Source organism: Chamaea fasciata, unplaced genomic scaffold, assembly GCF_029207755.1.
Source record: "Chamaea fasciata isolate MVZ Bird 193981 ecotype frontalis unplaced genomic scaffold, bChaFas1.0.hap1 SCAF_28, whole genome shotgun sequence".
NCBI lineage: Eukaryota > Metazoa > Chordata > Aves > Passeriformes > Sylviidae > Chamaea > Chamaea fasciata.
Window position 1 is genome coordinate 1253736 of NW_027094113.1, and position 17819 is coordinate 1271554.

The following is a 17819-nucleotide window of genomic DNA, read 5'->3' on the forward strand; positions in this document are numbered from 1 at the left end:
CCTAATTCCTGCACAGCCAACTTTTTTAATTTGCTTCCTGGCTGATTAAAAAAAAAGAATGTTTTTACACAATAGCAGGGGTCAAGGTGATGCAAATCCTGTCAGAGACACTTCAATGGCATCTCTGCCCACGGGCTGCCAATACCTGGGGCTGCTGCTCTGGGAGCAGCTCTGGTGCTCCAAGGGTGAGATTGCACAGAATTCCAGAATTCCAGAACTGGCTTGGAAGGGATCTTAAAGCTCAACCAGTCCCACCCCTGCCATGGGCAGGAACACTTTCCACTGTCCCAGGCTGCTCCAAGCCCTGTCTAACCTGGCCCTGGACACTGCCAGGGATCCAGGGGCAGCCACAGCTGCTCTGGGCACACTCTGCCAGGGCCTCCCCACCCTCACAGAGAACAATTCCTGCCCAATCTCCCATCCAGCCCTGCCCTCTGGCAGTGGGAAGCCATTCCCTGTGTCCTGACCCTCCATCCCTTGTCCCCAGTCCCTCTCCAGCTCTCCTGGAGCCCCTTCAGGCCCTGCCAGGGGCTCTGAGCTCTCCCTGGAGCCTTCTTCTCTCCAGGTGAACACCCCCAGCTGTCCCAGGCTGTCCCCAGAGCAGAGGGGCTCCAGCCCTTGGAGCAGCTCTGTGGCCTCCTCTGCACTGGCTCCAGCAGCTCCACGTCCTGCTGATGTTGTTCCCCAGGGCTGGGGCAGCTCTGCAGGTGGGGTCTCACCTGAGTGGGGCAGAGGGGCAGAATCCCCCCCTCCCCTGCTGCCCACGCTGGGGGCTCAGCCCAGCACAGGGGGGTTCTGGGGTCAGTGCCCATGGCCGGGGCAGCCTCTCATCCACAGCTGTCCCAGGAGAAGTGTGGAGGACAACTGCCCACCTTCAGGGATGTGTAGGTGATATTCCAGAGCTCTTCTCCAAGCTCCAGTTGTGACTCTGAGGGCTCCCAGCCTGCCCCACTTCCAACCAACTCCTCCCCATCCTCCTCCCACCGCCCTGCTCCCTTTCCTCCCTGCAGGAGGGGCACATGGAGTTGGCCACTGCGGCCACCAGGAGCCCTTTGAGTCGTGGCAAGGGGACCTTCCCTGCCGTGGTGTCCCATCCCCGACTTCCCAGGGGTGTGGAATGGGAGCAGTAGGCTGTGCCTGGCCAAGGTCAGCGCTGGCTGCAAGGACATTTGCAGCAGTGCCTGGCTCGTGCTCTCGCCCAGCTCCACACGAGCTGCATTGCTCGTAAGGGCTTAATGATTACCCTTAGATAACTTTATTGGCTGGGAATTATTGGCTGGCTCTGCTGCAGCGCCGACCTCCCTCCTCTCTGCGCAGCCAGGCACCAGCGGGACCCGGCGGGGAAGGTGGGCCAGAAAACCCCGGGTCCCGCAGCCTGGGCAAGCCCCCAAGGGCTGCTCTGGGGGGCTTCAGGAGCATTTGTGACTCAGGGTGTCTTTCTTTGCACGGAAACAAAGCGGGGGGATGTCCACCCTTGGCTGGGCAAACTCTGGTTCCCTTCAGGTTCCTGACCACTTTTCTTCAGCGCTTTTCATTGCCAGAGCGCTTTAAAGACACGATCTAATTAATTCCCGGGAGCCCCGGGGGAAGGAGGGCAGGTAGGGAGGTGGAGCCGGGATCCACACGGGCCCGTGGGCGGCTGGGAGCTGTGGTTTCACCTGTGGCCAGTGGGAATGAGGAAAAACGGGATGAGGACCTTCTCCGCTGCTGCGTGAGTGATGGTGGCACCCCATTGTCACTTGGTGTGAGGGGCAGGACCAGCTCGGAGGGGGTTGAGCCCCATTCCTGAGGCCCTGAGGGCAGCGGGACCCCCTCAGCGGGGGGAGATCCCGGCGGGACGGCTGCCCTGCCTTGGGGTGCTGAGAGGCGTCCCCAGCAGGGCGCCGAGGACCGGCCGGGGTGGCGGGAGAAGAGCCCATCGCCATGGAAACGGAACATCCTGTGGCGAGGCTCATCCTGCCAGGGTGGGTTTGCTCTCCCCTCCCTCCCTCTCCTTCTGCGAGACCTCGGCATTGATCCGGGAACGTGCTCTTCGCATGTATGATCCATGCAAACACCGTGTTCCTATTGATCAGCCTCCTCTGCTGCTTGGGGTCTGTGCTGGCAGCAGAAACAAAGGCCGGGGGAAGGAGGGGAGGAAATCACCCAGCCCCACACCGAGCCAGCAGCCTTGGCAGCATCCACGGGGTCTCCCTGGAGCTGCCTCCTCAGCCTTCCCCACTTCTCCCATCTGCCTTTGGTTTTCCCTTCCTTCATCCCTTCTCCATCTTCCCCCTTGTTCCTGCATGCCAAAAATGGGCCAAATTCCCCCCTTTGCTCCGCTGGTGACTTTTGGGGGGCTGTTTCCAAGAACTAAGGTGCTGACACGTCCCAGTCTCACTCCCAGGGATGTGGGGGGGACACTCTGAGTGTGGTGGGGTCCCAAACCCACCTCCTTTGCCAGCCCAGCTCTGTGTAAGCCTTAATAATTACAGTGACGAGTCAATAACAATTAGGCCTAACAGCCACTCAGCAGAATTGACGCAAATTATTTTAATTTTATGTTTCTATCGATGAACTTTTCCAGGTTGGCACCTTCTCCCCCATTCCCAGCCCCCCACTTCCAGGGCACACTCCCAGGTTAGGGGATCACTGCTGGGGACTCCACTGGCCTCTTCCCACATCCTTGCTCCACGAATCCAGAGCTGGATTTGGGCGAGGGTGAGAGCAGGAGAGGGTGTTTTTGCCTGGGCAGCTTTTCTTCTCTCAGGAGAAAAACCTCTGCTCTTCCAGGGAAGATAGTTCCCAACTGCTCCTGAGGCACAGCCGGAGGGGAGAGGATGGGTTCAGGCTTTGTTCCAGAGAGCTGAGTGCAGCCTCCTTCCTCCGACACGATTTTTAGGGTATTTTACACTCATATATTCTCATTCATGGCACAGGTACATCACCTCAGCCTTGGCTGGTATTGTGTCAGATTTTTTTCACGCCATTCTATACAATTGACCCACTTGATCCATTTCTATTATATACAAATTATAATGACTCTAATCCAAATGATGCCTCAAAAGCAAAGCTTTTCATGTCTAAAGCTGTCTGAAGTGGCCTCATATGGGGAATGCAGCCACAATCCCGTAGGTTCAGGCTCTGCTCTGGGGATTTGCAGCACCTCCAGCCCTCTCAGCAGCCAGGACCAAACCTGGTGCTGCACCCCAAGCAGGGAAAAAAAGCACAGGTAATTTTTTTGTCGCGCTGCCTGATGGTCAGTGAATGATTCCTGGGAGGTTTTTCTTTCCTGTTTACAGGACTGAGCCATTCATTAATGGCACGACCTGCTCCACATCCCCTGGGATGCTGCAGAGCTCCACAGTCCGAGCAGTGACCCTCGAGCTGTGGCCATCGAGTCTCCTACCCGTCCCACGAGGGAGCCCTGCGGAGACTCATTCCTGTTCCTTTCCTCCTCCTGCCTCTTGGGGTGTTTTTCCCGTCTCGGCGCTGGGAGCTGGCCCTGCTCGGCTGTAAATTGCCGGCATCCCGGCACTGCTGACCTGCATCTTTTCTCCTCTCCTGTCATTAGGGCGAGGCAGCCCATTCAGTGGGTGACAGGTGCTCAATTGCACTTAAGTGGCTCCCAGATAATTGGGGAGGTCTTTAGCTACTTGTAACTTCCAATAATAAACAATAGAGAGAGGGGGAAATATCCACACAGAGCACTTAACTGATGGCCTCGTTGTCAAAACTGCATTAGGGCTCTTCTTCTTCCCGTGGGCCAGCCCCGGGCCGTCGCCTGGATGACACGGTGCCACCCTGACAAGTCAGAGCCACCTCCTCGCTGTCACTTGGAGCTGGTGGATGACAAAAGATGAGACCCCGGGTTCAGCCCCACCACTGCTGGCATTTGAGGGGGCTGTGTGGGGAGATTGGGAGGTTTGTGAAGCCCTCTTGGGAGGGGGTTGAATGGGTGGAGGGGATGCAGGTGCGAATCTCAGATCCAAGAGCCAAGTTTTACCTCTCAGGAATTGCTGCTGCAGCAAAAGCTGATCTCAGATCCCCTGTGGTCAGCACAGTTTGCACCTGGCTGAGCATGATCTGATCTTGCCCCATCCCTGGAAGTGTCCAGTGGAAGGTGTCCCTGCATGTGGCAGGGAGTGGAATAAGATGGGCTTTAAGGTCCCTTCCAAACCAAACAACTCCATGATTCCATGATCTGTTCTTTAACTCCAAACCAGGGAGTTGCTTCCGCCCACTCTGAGCCAACTGCAGTCAATCCCTGGTGGGGTTCCTCTGCTCTGAGCAAGGATCTTCCCATCCCAAAAGCAGCCGGGAAAGGGCCTTTCCCCAGAGCTCCTCCATGGCTCTGCAAGGAGAACAGTCCATGGAGCTTCCACCCCTCTGCTCGGCTGTTGCTGCTGGCGGAAGCCTCATCCCTGGCAGGGGAAAAAGCAGGAAGATGGGATAGACCCCTGCAAAACTGCTCAGTTCAGGTTTAAAACTGCAATTCCCTCAAAAATAAGCTCTCAAAACCACTTCTCTATCTTGGGATGGGATGGGATGGGATGGGATGGGATGGGATGGGATGGGATGGGATGGGATGGGATGGGATGGGATGGGATGGGATGGGATGGGATGGGATGGGAAGGGAAGGGAAGGGAAGGGAAGGGAAGGGAAGGGAAGGGAAGGGAAGGGAAGGGAAGGGAAGGGAAGGGAAGGGAAGGGAAGGGAAGGGAAGGGAAGGGAAGGGAAGGGAAGGGAAGGGAAGGGAAGGGAAGGGAAGGGAAGGGAAGGGAAGGGAAGGGAAGGGAAGGGAAGGGAAGGGAAGGGAAGGGAAGGGAAGGGAAGGGAAGGGAAGGGAAGGGAAGGGAAGGGAAGGGAAGGGAAGGGAAGGCTCGTGGCAGCATTAGCTGCCCATGCAGATGCAGAAATGTGATTTCCCTTTGCCCTGCTCTGGGTTAGGGGAGAACTCAGAGACAGCAGGAAAGATGGGAAGAGGGTCCAGGTGCTCTGCTGGAGCTTCCCTCAGCAGTTCCTTAAAGCTCTGAGGTGGCTGCACCATGTATGGAGCTGCCCTGGGAACACCATCCTGCTTTCCATTTCTCCAGAAGATCTTCCTCCCAGAGTGAAGCCCCTGCTCCAGGCTGCCAAGGCCAGCTTCCTGCAGGAGCCAGCGGGGATGTGAGGAGACACCTGGGATAACGTCGTGCTCTGCCAGGTGCCCTCTGTGTGTCTGCAGTGTCCCTGTGCATGGGGTGCCACCCCAGCGGTTCAGGTGTTGCCGAGGGGGCCTGAAGTCACCCCTGGCACGTGGAACATCCTCCCCTTGTGCTTTTGTGCCTCCCCCAGGCAAGGCCAGGCTTGGCTTTGGCCAACAACCAGGAAATCCCCGTGGCTGTGCCCGGCGTTGGGATCTCTGTGCCAAAGGCCCATGGGAAGGGCGATGGATCCCCCATTTCTGGCAAATATTTCTGTCCCCACGGCCAGTGGCTCCCCAGTAGTGGGGATCCTCGCCCATAAATTCTCCATTGATTCACCACGAGAAGGAAAGGGCCACAAATATTATTCCTGATGAATAATTCAGGCAGCTCTAAGCCCTGCCTTGCGCGTTCATTACCCTCCACGAGGACCTGGGGGATACGGCTTGAAAGGCCCTCTAAAAGGAAACTGGGGAAGATTTATTTTTAAGGGTGGGCAAATCCCGATAACCCACGGTGGGAGGGGTCGTGCCTGGTGCTGGTGCGGGGCCGCTCAGCCCTCGCTCCGTCCTCCCCCTCGCTGGGGCTTTGTTAAAAAAGGAAAGCACTTACGGTGCTGCCGGGGCTCAGGCCACTCTCCTTTCTTCCCCGCCGAAGCTTTCAGGGATGAAAGCACTCTGAAGTGCTGGGAGCTGAGGAGGGAATAATGCTCCTTCTTCAGTCCTCTGCCTGCCTGCGAGGTGGCGGCAGGGTCACCGCAGGAGCCAGGAGAGAATTCTCACTCCGGGGATGGACTGGGGTGTGCGTTGGTGTCTCAGGCAGCCCACGGGGAGCTGCGACCCACCCGGTGCCACCGGGAACTGGGAACCGAGGCAGGGAACACGGACAGGCACGAGCACCTTCTGCCCACCCTGTCTTGGAGCATCAGGTCCTGCTGGGGCAGGGGGACCGGGAGTGCTGCAGTGCTGCCCTCCATGCATGACCCCTTTCACCACCCCAAACCCATCCCAAGGGCAGCCACTGCACCTGGAAATTTGATTTTTGAAGGGGCCTGACTGAAGCTGCATGGAAAGAGAGGCACTTTTCTTGGAAAATTGCCTTTTATCCTGCTGGAAAGGTACAGGGCGTTTGTTTTTTTTTTATTTCAAGAAAGGTAAACACAAAGGGAGGGTCAAGGTTTGGTGCGAGTCAGATGCTGCTGAGGTTTGGAGTCATGTGTTGGCTCTAACCCAGGGTCACTGGTCACCGGCTCTGTAGGTCACCCAGTCTGTCAGTCCCGAGTCATGGAGTGCTTTGGGGTGGAAGGAATGTTAAAGCCCATCCAGTTCCACCCCAGCCATGGCAGGGACACCTTCCACTAGCCCAGGTTCCTCCAAGCCCCATCCAGCCTGTTCATGGACACTGCCAGGGATCCAGGGGCAGCCCCAGCTGCTCTGGGCACCTGTGCCAGGGCCTCCCCACCCTCACAGGGAAGAATTTCTCCCAGTATCCCATCTATCCCTACTTTCTTCCAGTTTAAATCCATTGCCTGTTCATGCTGCTGAGCTCCTTGGAGCAGGTCCTGTCCCTGGGCATAATTCCCCTGCTGGGATGCTCCTGTAACAAATAACCCCTTCTGCTGACTCCCCACTTCCCTGCTCCTCCAAAAAGCAGCTGCATTTCACCAGTGCTGTGCCCATGAACCTCCTGGGCTTGGAGACTTTCACTTCCCTGACTGGCACTTCCCGCTGCCCTCTCTGTTATCCCTGCCAATAAAACCTGCTCTGAGGCTGAGCCCTGGATCGATGGTGGCAGGATCCATCTCCCACCCCCTGAGCAGGACGAATGTGAGGTGGCCGTGGCAGCTGGGTGGGGGCATGTGTCCTCCTGGAGAGCACCATCCATCCTGGTCATTGGACAGCGGCTGGCAGAGGGGACAAATGGCTCTCTGAGGGTGCAGATCCTTCTCTGGTGGCCTCAGCCTGGTGCCTGCTCTGGATTTAACACCTTCCCTTTGGGCAGATGAAGACTTGGCTGGGAAAGCTGCTGCTGACCTGGACTGGCAGAGACTCCCTCCCCCAGCTCTCCAGTGATTCCAGGGACAAGTGACACCCAAGGGCTCAACTCGTGGGGTTTCAGTGCTGAGATCCTGGGCAGGAGGAGGACTCTGCTGCCTTCCTCCATGTCCAAGCAGTGCCTCTGATGTGTTTCACTGAGGCAGGAAATATCTTTGGTTACTCACCTGTGCTTTGGCCCCTTGTCTGTCAAAGCCAAGGGGAGATTCCCCCTCATTCCCCAGGCTGCCCAGGTGGAGGTCACCAGGAGCGTCCCAAGGGACCTGTGTGGAATCACAGGACAAGAGAATCACTGAGGTGGGAAAATTCTTCCAAAATCAGCCTTTGGCTGAACACCTCCCTGTCCACTGAGCCATAGGGCAAGGTGCCCAAAGTGCCACATCTCCTCTGCTTTCTGAACACTGCTGGGGATAGTGGCTCCATCGCTGCGCTGGGCACCCTGTGCCAATGCTTGATCACACTTTCGGTGAAGAAATTTTCCCCAGTATCCAACCTGAACCTCCCCTGGCACAGCTTGAGACCATTTCCTCTCCTCCTGTCCCTGTTCCCTGGGAGCAGCCCCCAGCTGTCCCCTCCTGTCAGGGAGTTGTGCAGAGCCAGGAGGTCCCCCCTGAGCCTTCTTTTCTCCAGGCTGAGCACCCCCAGTTCCTCCAGCCCCTTCCCCAGCTCCATTCCCTCCCCTGGACATGCTCCAGCCCCTCAATGTCTCCTGCAGTGAGAGGCTCAGAACTGGACACAGGATTCGAGGTGGGGCCTCAGCAGTGCCAACATTTTGTGTCCCTCTCTCTTGTGCCATAATTTCCATTATGAGAAGCGAGAGGCAGGGCACTCTCAGCAGGAAGATGCCCAGTGGCAACTTAGAGTGCAGGTGATGGAACAGCCATCTCTGGTGGTGGATAACTGCTGGTGATTAATTACCCAGGCTATTTAGAGCCTCTGCCGGGCTCCCAGCTCGTATTCCAGCAGCATCAGAGTCTCATTAGGTCTCTATCCCAGAGCCCCAGTGTTGGTATTTGAGCAAATCCACCTTTTAACCTCCTCGTGTTCCTGTGAAACAGCCTCAGACCAGCAGTGCGGGCATCAGCCTTGGCCAAAAGATGTTCCAGTGCTGTCGGCCTCAGTCCCAGGCAGAAGGAGAGGGAGGTGGAGGGTCCACGGATCTCTTGGGACAGGCACAACAGGAGAGTGGCCCCTTGTAAACGTGCATGAGTGGGGCTTTGCCATGGCCAGGAGGCTCAGCAGGGGGCAAGGACACCCATCCCTCCCCTAAAATCCCTGGTGCCAAAGCTGTGCCCCCCAATGGAACCTGGGCTTGCCTGTTCCCAAATCCAGACACTGCGCTCCATGGAATGCTCCTCAGGCCCGGCCTCCATCCCTGCTGCCCCCAAACAGCACGGCATGGACGGGCCCATCAAGTGAAAGGTGGAAAAAGGTAATTAATCTACAGAGAAAAAAGTGTTAATACCTCTAAGACACCGGGGACACTGGCTGTCAGCTTCCACCAATTAGTCACCTAAAACCCTGCCTGTATGATCTCTGTGGTACAGCTGAGTTGATTACTCTAATTAATTTTGCATTGATCTGCATGGATCTGCAGCACCAGGGCCTATCACGGCCGAAGGAGGAGATGGATGCGTGAGCCCTGCTGGAGTGTGGAGGAGGGAGCACACCCCGGCTCCCGTTCCCGCAGCTCCTCTCCGTCCCTCCCTGCCCCGAGGCTCCCACAGACAGAGGTGACACAACTGTCCCCAAAGCAGGGTCAGGGCTTTGGGAGTGCCCTGTCGGGGATGGGACATCCCTCCTGTCGCATTCCTTCTTCCCTTGCCATTGTCCCTGTCTCCCAAGTTGTACCTTAGGGATTTTTTGAGCAAGAGTGACTTTTGCCTTCTCATATCCAGCAAATACTGCGGGGCACCCGTAACAGCCTGGGGACTACTGCTTTCAGAGAGTCATGGAATGGTTTGGTTTGGAATGGTTTGGTTTGGAAGGGACTTTAAAGATCTCCCTTTGCCTTGGCAAGGAGAATCCCACTCCTCCTGCTGATTCCCCCTTTGCATCGTGCCTAAATGCTGATCTAATCCACCTCAGGCAGACTCAGCCCCCCCTTTTTGGGGACTCCATGTTTACTCTCAGGCATGTTTTCTGACAGTGGAAAGCCAAACATTTGGAGTTTTCTAATTTTTTTTTCCCCTCATGCATTTTTCCCTCCTTACTTGACTGAAATTTTACCTAAATTTACCAATCTGATCTGAACATCCTCCAAACCCAAACTCCAGATGGCACTGGCAGAACCTGTGTGGAGCAGGATCCGTCACTCTCCTCCTGTTTTAGGGATTATTTTTTCCTGTCTCGTGAAGCCTTGCAGGAGGAGGGATCCCTGCCTGGCATGAGGAGGTTCCGTGGCTCATTTTCCTATTTCCCAGCACTCTGTGCATCCCATGCTCCAACTGGGACCAGCCTCCAGCCTCGGTGGGCTGCACATCCCCAGCATGGTTTGCTGGAGGATCGTCTCCTGGGAGCCAGGACAAGCTGTCGTGTCCCTTATGAGCCTTGTCCCACGACCTCCTGCTGCCTCCCATGTGAATTTTGCCAGAGTTTTCAGGAATGTCGCCACTCCTCAGTTCTTTGACCTGTTCTTAACACTTCAGGAGCTGGACCATGTCTCCACCAGACATGGTGTGGTATGGGGACACACAGCTCCTGCTCTGCCTCATCCCGGAGCCAGGAACCAGCAGCTGGAATGAAATCTCTCCTGGAGTGAACCCATCCTTGCACTGAGACTTTGCAGAACGCCCAGCAGCTCCCCGAGCCCGCTGCTCCCACTGCTCATCCCAACCATCCCCCTGGCTGTTCATTAGTTTGGCCCTAATGAGGGTTCCTTGCTCAGTGCTTTAACCAGTGCCACTTCCAGCTCTGGATTTACCCATCTTGGAAGAGGAAAATTGAGGCACAGAAGGATTTAAACTGCCCAAAGATGGAATGAGGCAAGTGAGCAGGGAATCCTCCTTGCATACTCCTAACAGGCAAAGGGTTGGCCTTCATCAGCATAATTTCCTGGGATTAATATTAAAAATGTTTCTAATGGCTCCCACTTGTTTATTAAATACCCAGCGTGGAGATAAGTTATCAACCCTGGCTAGAATCGCTATTAATCAAATATTCAAATCCGTGCTGCAGTTGGCCACAATGGGACACACACATAATTCTCCAGCTCTGGTAATAATTAATCTTTTTCCCCCCTTTTCTTCCCTTCTACTTTGGACTCCTGCAAATATCTTTTGGTGTTAAGAGGTCCCCAGAGAGACCTGCCTCTAAATGAGGTGTAAAAATCTAAGCCGCACAAAAAATAGCATGAGGCTGGGATCGATATTCTCTTCACAGCTACATCGATTAACAACAATATTCTTCATTTATTAATTATGAAGGGGAATTTTCCATCCTTGCATCTCTTTCTCTGTTTGTTGCTTGGGTGGGTTCGTGAGGCCTCGATGGACCCTCTCCGAGCATCCTCTGGGTACCAGGCCAAGGAGGAGCTGCAATCTGCCAGGGAAGCTGGGGATGGATGGGGCTGGATGGGTTCAGGGGACAGGGAGCACAGTTTGTCTGCCTGGGAGCCCTGAGCGTCTCCAGGCAGCCCTGCTTGGTGGGCTGAGACCTCGTGTCATGAGGTGAGGTGGAGGAGAGTGGCTGGAGCTGGGATGGGTGGAGCTGGGGGCTGGATGGAGCTGAGGGAGGGATGGAAGTATGGATGGATGGATGGATGGATGGAGGGATGGATGGATGGATGGAGGGATGGATGATGGATGGATGGGTGGATGGATGGATGATGGATGGATGGATGGATGGATGGAGGGATGGATGGATGGAGGGAGGGATGGATGGAAGTATGGATGGATGGATGGATGGATGGATGGATGGATGGATGATGGATGGAGGGATGGATGGATGGATGGAGGGATGGATGATGGATGGATGGGTGGATGGATGGATGATGGATGGATGGATGGATGGATGGAGGGAGGGATGGATGGATGGAGGGATGGATGGATGGATGATGGATGGAGGGATGGATGGATGGAGGGATGGATGGATGATGGATGGATGGATGGATGGATGAGGGATGGATGGAGGGATGGAGGGATGGAGGGATGGATGGATGGATGGATGGAGGGATGGATGGATGGATGATGGATGGAGGGAGGGATGGAGGGATGGAGGGAGGGATGGATTGATGAATGATGGATGGATGGAGGGATGGATGGAGGGATAGATGGATGGATGGATGATGGATGGAGGGATGGATGGATGGAGGGATGGATGGAGGGATGGAGTTCACGATGAGTGGAGGTCAGGGAAGGATGGAGCTGGATGGAACTGAGAGTTTGATGGAGCTCAGGCTGGATGGGCTGAGGGCTGGATGGAGCTGACGGATGGATGAAGCTGAGGGCTAGGTGGAGCTCTGGGCTGGATGGAACTGAGGGCTGGAGAGTGGCTCAGCAGATGGAAACAGAAGAGGAGGTTGAGGAATGGCTCCAGAGCGGCTCCTGTGCTCGGGGAGCATTTCCAGCCCCGCCCAAACCCCCGCGTCTGTCCCAGCTGCAGCCCAGCTGTTGCTCAGTGAGTGTCTGACTCTCTCCCACCTCCCCCAGATGCTCTGCTCCAGCTCCAGCCGAGCTTCCAGTCCCTGCAAGGGGACTTCCAGTCCCTGCTGGGCTGCAGAAAACAGGCAGCTTCCTCAGCAGAGCTCAGCTCTTCCCTGTGTTTTCCTTGGGAGCTGCCAGGTCCCTGGCTGGGCAGGGAGATCCTGGCCTGGCAGACAATGCTCCTAGCCAGACAATCCCCCTGGCAGCTCCCATGGGAAATCCCACTCTCTAGCAGAGGACTTTGCCAGGGACATTGCAGAGCCAGCCCAGGCTCTCCTGGGTCACGTTTTGGGGCCAGGGAGATGGGAATGGCAGGGGAAGAGATCAGCAGAGAGCAGGGAAGACAAGAGATGGGAACGGGGTGAGAAACCTCAAGGTCTGAGCCCCTTTTATCATTCACTTTTTTTTTTTCTCAGGGTGCTTTTAGGAACCCACCAGCTCTGCCTGGGAGGTGCCACATCCCACTCCGGGTTTTGGAGCTGCTCCTTCCCAAAGCCCTGTGAGAGCAGAGATGGAGTTTGTGTCACCACCTCAGCCCAAGAGCTGCCTCAGGCCTGATGTCAGCACTTCCCAATGAAAAGTTTGCCCCACATCCCTCCTTTTAAATATAAAAAGGACCAACTTAAGGGGTGCAAACAGGAACTGCACTTGTGGAGCCCTTGGCACCATCACTGGGTCCTGCCCAGAGGGAAGGGAGCAGCAGGCCCCACTGCTCACTCCTGGCAGGGGCACTCAGGCACACCTTGTACTTCAAAGTGTGTAATCGTTATTTAAAGTGAAAATTACCTCCGAGCTCTATTAGACTTTAAAATAAAAATTAGAGGTTTTTTAGAATAGATTTTCCCTAACGAGGAGCGTGACGGATGGGCCCGTTGGAGAGCGTGTGAGCCAAGTGCTGCAGAGTGAAATGAAATGGCATCAGTGGCATCCCCCACTGCTCCCCTCCCTCGAAAATCCATACCAGCACCATCCTGCCAGAGTGGCAGTGGGACAAGGGCCAGGACACGTCCCTCCCTCCTGGTTAAAGTGAGTAAAGACATTTCCTTCCTCTCCAGAGACAGACATTTCCCTTCCTCCTAAATCAAAGACAGCATCAGAGGCCAGTGGTCCATCCCTTTCCCCCTAAATGCATTTGCAGCCTGGATGGTCTCCCATTCCCTTCACCATTCATTCCAAAATGCCCTCAATATTGGAGCAGAATTCAGCTTAGATGGCAAATTTCTACCACAAATTTAGAAGGTTTAAAATATGGTTTTTTTTCCCCCCTAGGTGACCAAAACCTGAACCCCTGAGCTGTGTGAGAGTGATAATGGTCAAACCTGGGGCTGTGGGACAAGGTTTTGTGTCTGGTTCCTGCTGCTTTTCTGGCTCAAAGCTCATTCTGCAGATCAACATGTGGAGCTTTCATATCTGTTCCAAAGCCGAAGCTTTTTCACAGGGAACATGGAAATGAGGTTTCTGCAATTCCAAGCAAATACAATTGACGTTTTCCCAGCTTCATTAAATGTGCTATTTTTACCTCGCAAGGTGTAATGTCCCTCCGTGCTCAGTAGCAAAGGGGCTGGGACAGGTTTAAAGCAGCAGCTCTTCACATGAAGTTCTGTTCAATTTCTGTGTTATCTTTCCCAGCACCTTATCAGCCTCTCCGGGCTATCTGCCTTCCCCATCCCTCCCCTCGTGGCTGTCAGCGAGCTGGGGGATGCTAAATGTGAAAATCCTTTTCCATCAAAACCTCAGCACGGGTGACGCCGGGCGGGGCCGCGGCCAGACCCCGAGCCGGGAGCGTATCCTGTGGGCTTCTCCTGGGAGCTGCAGCCCGGGAACAGCCAGCCAGGGCTCCAGGGGTGCTTCCAGAGGCATCTCCTGCCGTGCCACGAAGCATGAGGTGTGTCTGTGGTCATCCTAAATTTTCCATCCAAGCACTGCAGGAAGTTTGAGCTGGTGGAGGGTTCCCCCCGTCCCTCCGTGTCCTGCGGTTCAGCCCACGAGCTGCGGATGGTTCTCGGAGAATCCCAGGATGGTTTGGGGCATAAGGGACATCAAAGCCCATCCAGTGCCACCCCCTGCCATGGGCAGGGACGCCTTCCACTAGCCCAGGTGCCTCCAAGCCCTCTCGAACTTGTCCTTGGACACTGCCAGGGATCCAGGGGCAGTCACAGCTGCTCTGGGCACCCTGTGCCAGGGCCTCCCCACCCTCACAGCCAACAATTCCTGCCCAATCTCCCATCCATCCCTGCCCTCTGGCAGTGGGAAGCCATTCGCTGTGTCCTATCCCTCCATCCCTTGTCCCCAGTCCCTCTCCAGCTCTCCTGGAGCCCCTTCAGGCCCTGCCAGGGGCTCTGAGCTCTCCCTGGAGCCTTCTCCTCTCCAGGTGAACAGCCCCAGCTGTCCCAGGCTGTCCCCAGAGCAGAGGGGCTCCAGCCCTTGGAGCAGCTCTGTGGCCTCCTCTGCACTGGCTCCAGCAGCTCCACGTCCTGCTGATGTTGTTCCCCAGGGCTGGGGCAGCTCTGCAGGTGGGGTCTCACCTGAGTGGGGCAGAGAGGCAGAATCCCCTTTCTCACACTCTGGTCAAGGACAGCCTGAGGTGGTTCTTCTCTTCTTCCCACCATCACAATGACCCCAGCTCCTCCATCCTCATCCCTCAGAATCTCCCAGCTTGGATGCACCTGTCTAAGAGTGCCTGAACCCCATGAACGAGGTTGTCCCCAGGACTCTGCCATGAACCCATTGTGAAGAAATGCCCCTGGGAGCTGCTCACTGTCCCCTCTCCCTCCAGCTAAAAGTGCCACCAGTGCCTCGAGCCTGCAAGGTCTCTGCTTCCTCCTGGGAGCGTGCTGGCTGTCCCCAGGAGGGACAAGTGCTGGAAGGCGGTGGCCCAGCCCGTACTGGGGTGACTGTGCCAGGGGAGAAGAGGCAGCTCGGGGCTCCGGCGTGAGGTTAGCACTGAATCCGCAAAAATCACCGTACCTTGAACAGTGCTCAATACACCTATTGATCAGTCCTCTCGCCTTGATCAGTTTGCTGGTGCTGCTGCCGCAGTGCTGCTTTCGGGGAGGGAGGGAGGAAGGGAGGGAGCGGCACAGGAGGGGGCAGGGAGCCCAGAACGCGCCTGCGCCGGAGATGCTCCAACTTCCCAAGGCCAACTTCGCCTTGTCCTGCAGAGCTCGCGGCTCCCCACCCTTTGAGGGAGGCAGGGTGAGCTCTGGCCTTGGGCCTTGGCTCAGGGCGTGTTTTCAAGGCAGGAGGGTGGAGGAGCAATCCAAAAATCTCCTCTCTCCTGCCCAGCTGCCTTCTTGCCAAAGCCTCCTCAGACACCTAAAACCGGGAGTCCACCCAATGCCAAGAGCAGAAGCCAAGAGCCAAAGGAGAGAGAGGGAAATGTGGTCTCTGTCCTGGCTTGGAGCCCACTGAGGGCACCCGAAGGGGTGTGGGAAGCTGTGGGGGACCCAATCCTGCTGTGTCTCTCCATAGGAGAGTGGCTGTGTCGGAGCAGGGGTGGGGTTGGGGTGTCTCGTGCTGTCCAAGAACTTGTGCGTGGCCAAGGTGGCCAAGAAGGCCAACGGCACCTGGCTCGTATCAAAACCAGTGTGGCCAGCAGGGCCAGGGTTGTCCCTCTGTGCTGGGCACTGCTCAGGACAAACCTCGAGCGCTGTGTTCACGACTGACCCCTCACTGCAAGAGAGACACTGAGGGGCTGGGGCATGTCCAGAGAAGGGAACAGAGTCTGGAGCCCCAGGAGAGGCTGAGGGAGCTGGGGAAGGGGCTCAGCCTGGAGAAAAGGAGACTCAGGAGGGACCTTGTGGCTCTGCACAACTCCCTGACAGGAGGAGACAGCCGGGGGTGTCAGCCTCTGCTCCCAGGGAACAGGGACAGGAGGAGAGGAAATGACCTCAAGTTGCACCAGAGGAGGTGCAGGAGAAATTCCTGCATGGAAAGGGTGGTCAGGCCTTGGAACTGTCCAGGGAGGTGGTGGTGTCCTTGTCACTCAGTGCTCTGGGCTGGTGACAAGGCGGGGATGGGGCACAGCTTGGACTCAGTGATCTCAGAGGTCTTTTCCAAGTTCTGTGTGACCAGAGGCACTAAGAAGGTGTGGTGGGATGGAGCAGAGCAGGGCAGGCGGATCCACAGCCCTGACCTGGTTTTGGGCTCAGGTTGCCCGTGAACACCAGGATGACCCTGGATGTCCCCATAGCCAGGGCTGGCTGCATCCTACACTGTCCCCATCATCTAAACACCCTCAGCAGCCTTGGGGACATCTGCCAGGGGCTTGCTCGTGGGAGCAGCCCCGTTTCTGCTGAGAGGACTGGGACCACGTGCTGGGCTCAGGAGTGGAGGGAGGCAGGGAGCCAAAAGCCCACCCCCAAAGGTCACGGAGTTAATTCCAGCTCGTGCCCCCCTCTCACACCTCACTGATTAATAATTGAAGAAAATGTATTTCTTTTTCAGCTTGGCATAAATCAAAAATAAACACAGCATCCATATTCTGCCCCAGGGAGGGAGCGGGAGCAGGGGCTGGGAGCTGCCTTGGAACAGGGGGAGGATGGGATGGCAGTGGGGGCTCTTTGGAAGAGGCTGACATTGGCTTCAAGCTTCTCCCATTGAAATCAGCACTAAAAGGCTTCCTGAGAGGAGACCTGAAAGAGCCCAGTGGAGCTGGGCTCTGAAACTGCTGCCACCAGGAAAGCCTGAAGGGTTTTTGGGCATTTCCCAGTGCCCAGATCCTCCATCCCTTCTGTTCCCAGGTCTTCCATTCTTCCTTATCCCAGGTCTCCCATTTCTCCTGCTCCCTGGTCCCCCATCCATCCTGCTCCCTGGTCTTCCTGCTCTCAGGCCCTCCACCCTCCTTGCTCTCAATTCCTGCATCTCTTCCTGCTCCCAGCCATGGCTCACCTGAGCTACTGGCAGCCCCTGGAGAGACATTTTTGGATTGCTGGAATGGTGTTCAGGGAATTCACCAGCCTGGCACCCAGGCACACCAGGAAAACCTGGAAAAGGAGGAGGAATGGCAAGGATGTTGCCCTGTCTCTGCCAGGGCCAGCTGCCTGAGCAGGTCTGGAGCATCAACCATCTGTGCCAGTGGTTCCTTCTGCCATCCCTCAGGATCCTTGTCCAGCCAGGAGGGTTTGGCCGTACTGAAGCTCCTGTCCTCTCCATCCCAGCTCCCAGGGGTGACCCCATGCTCAGCTGCTTCTCTCCTGCCCTCCCTGCACTCTCTCCCTTCTTCCAGCCCCCCAGGCTGCTGGCAGGAGCTGAATCCCCACACTCCGGACCGCCGGAACATCGATTTGCATTGATGGATACTCAAGGAACGCCCATGGAAGGCGCAGGCATCCCTAACCGGACCCAGCTCCTCCATATTCATCTTCCAGCTGTCGCGGGGGTGTACGTGTCGTCTGCAACCTCACATCTGGCTGTGGGGCGGCGGCAGCACTCCTGCACACGTCGTTATGCAGATCCCCGCTGAGGTGGAGCTTCATTTTGCCCATCCGGCAGAGGTTGGAGCCTTTTGTTCGGGAGAGGGATGGGGTGCACAGAGACCTGGAGGTGGCAGCGCTGCTGGAGAGTTGGGGGCTGTTACCGACACCCGGAGCACCCTCACCTCAGGGCTGCGCGGATGTGGGAGCACCCGCATCCCCTAAAACACCCGGAGAACTTGTCCCGGGAGCTGGGAGGGATCCAGCGGATCCGGCTGTGCCCGGGCAGACCCCGGGGACCCGGCTGCTCTGATTTCTGGCAGCCTCCGTTCCCTCCCCTTTTGGTTAAATAAAGCTTTGGGCTGTGATGAAGCCCATTAAAGTCAGAGGCGAAGGTGTGGGATTGAAATGTAGGACAGCAGCCGCTGCAGAATGTGGTTGCATGGGATCAATGGGAAATCGATACCCGGCTCTGCTTCGTGGGTTCCCGCCAGGCCCTGCTGCTGCTGCTGCGCTCCCCGGGTGCTTCCCAACTTCCTGCAC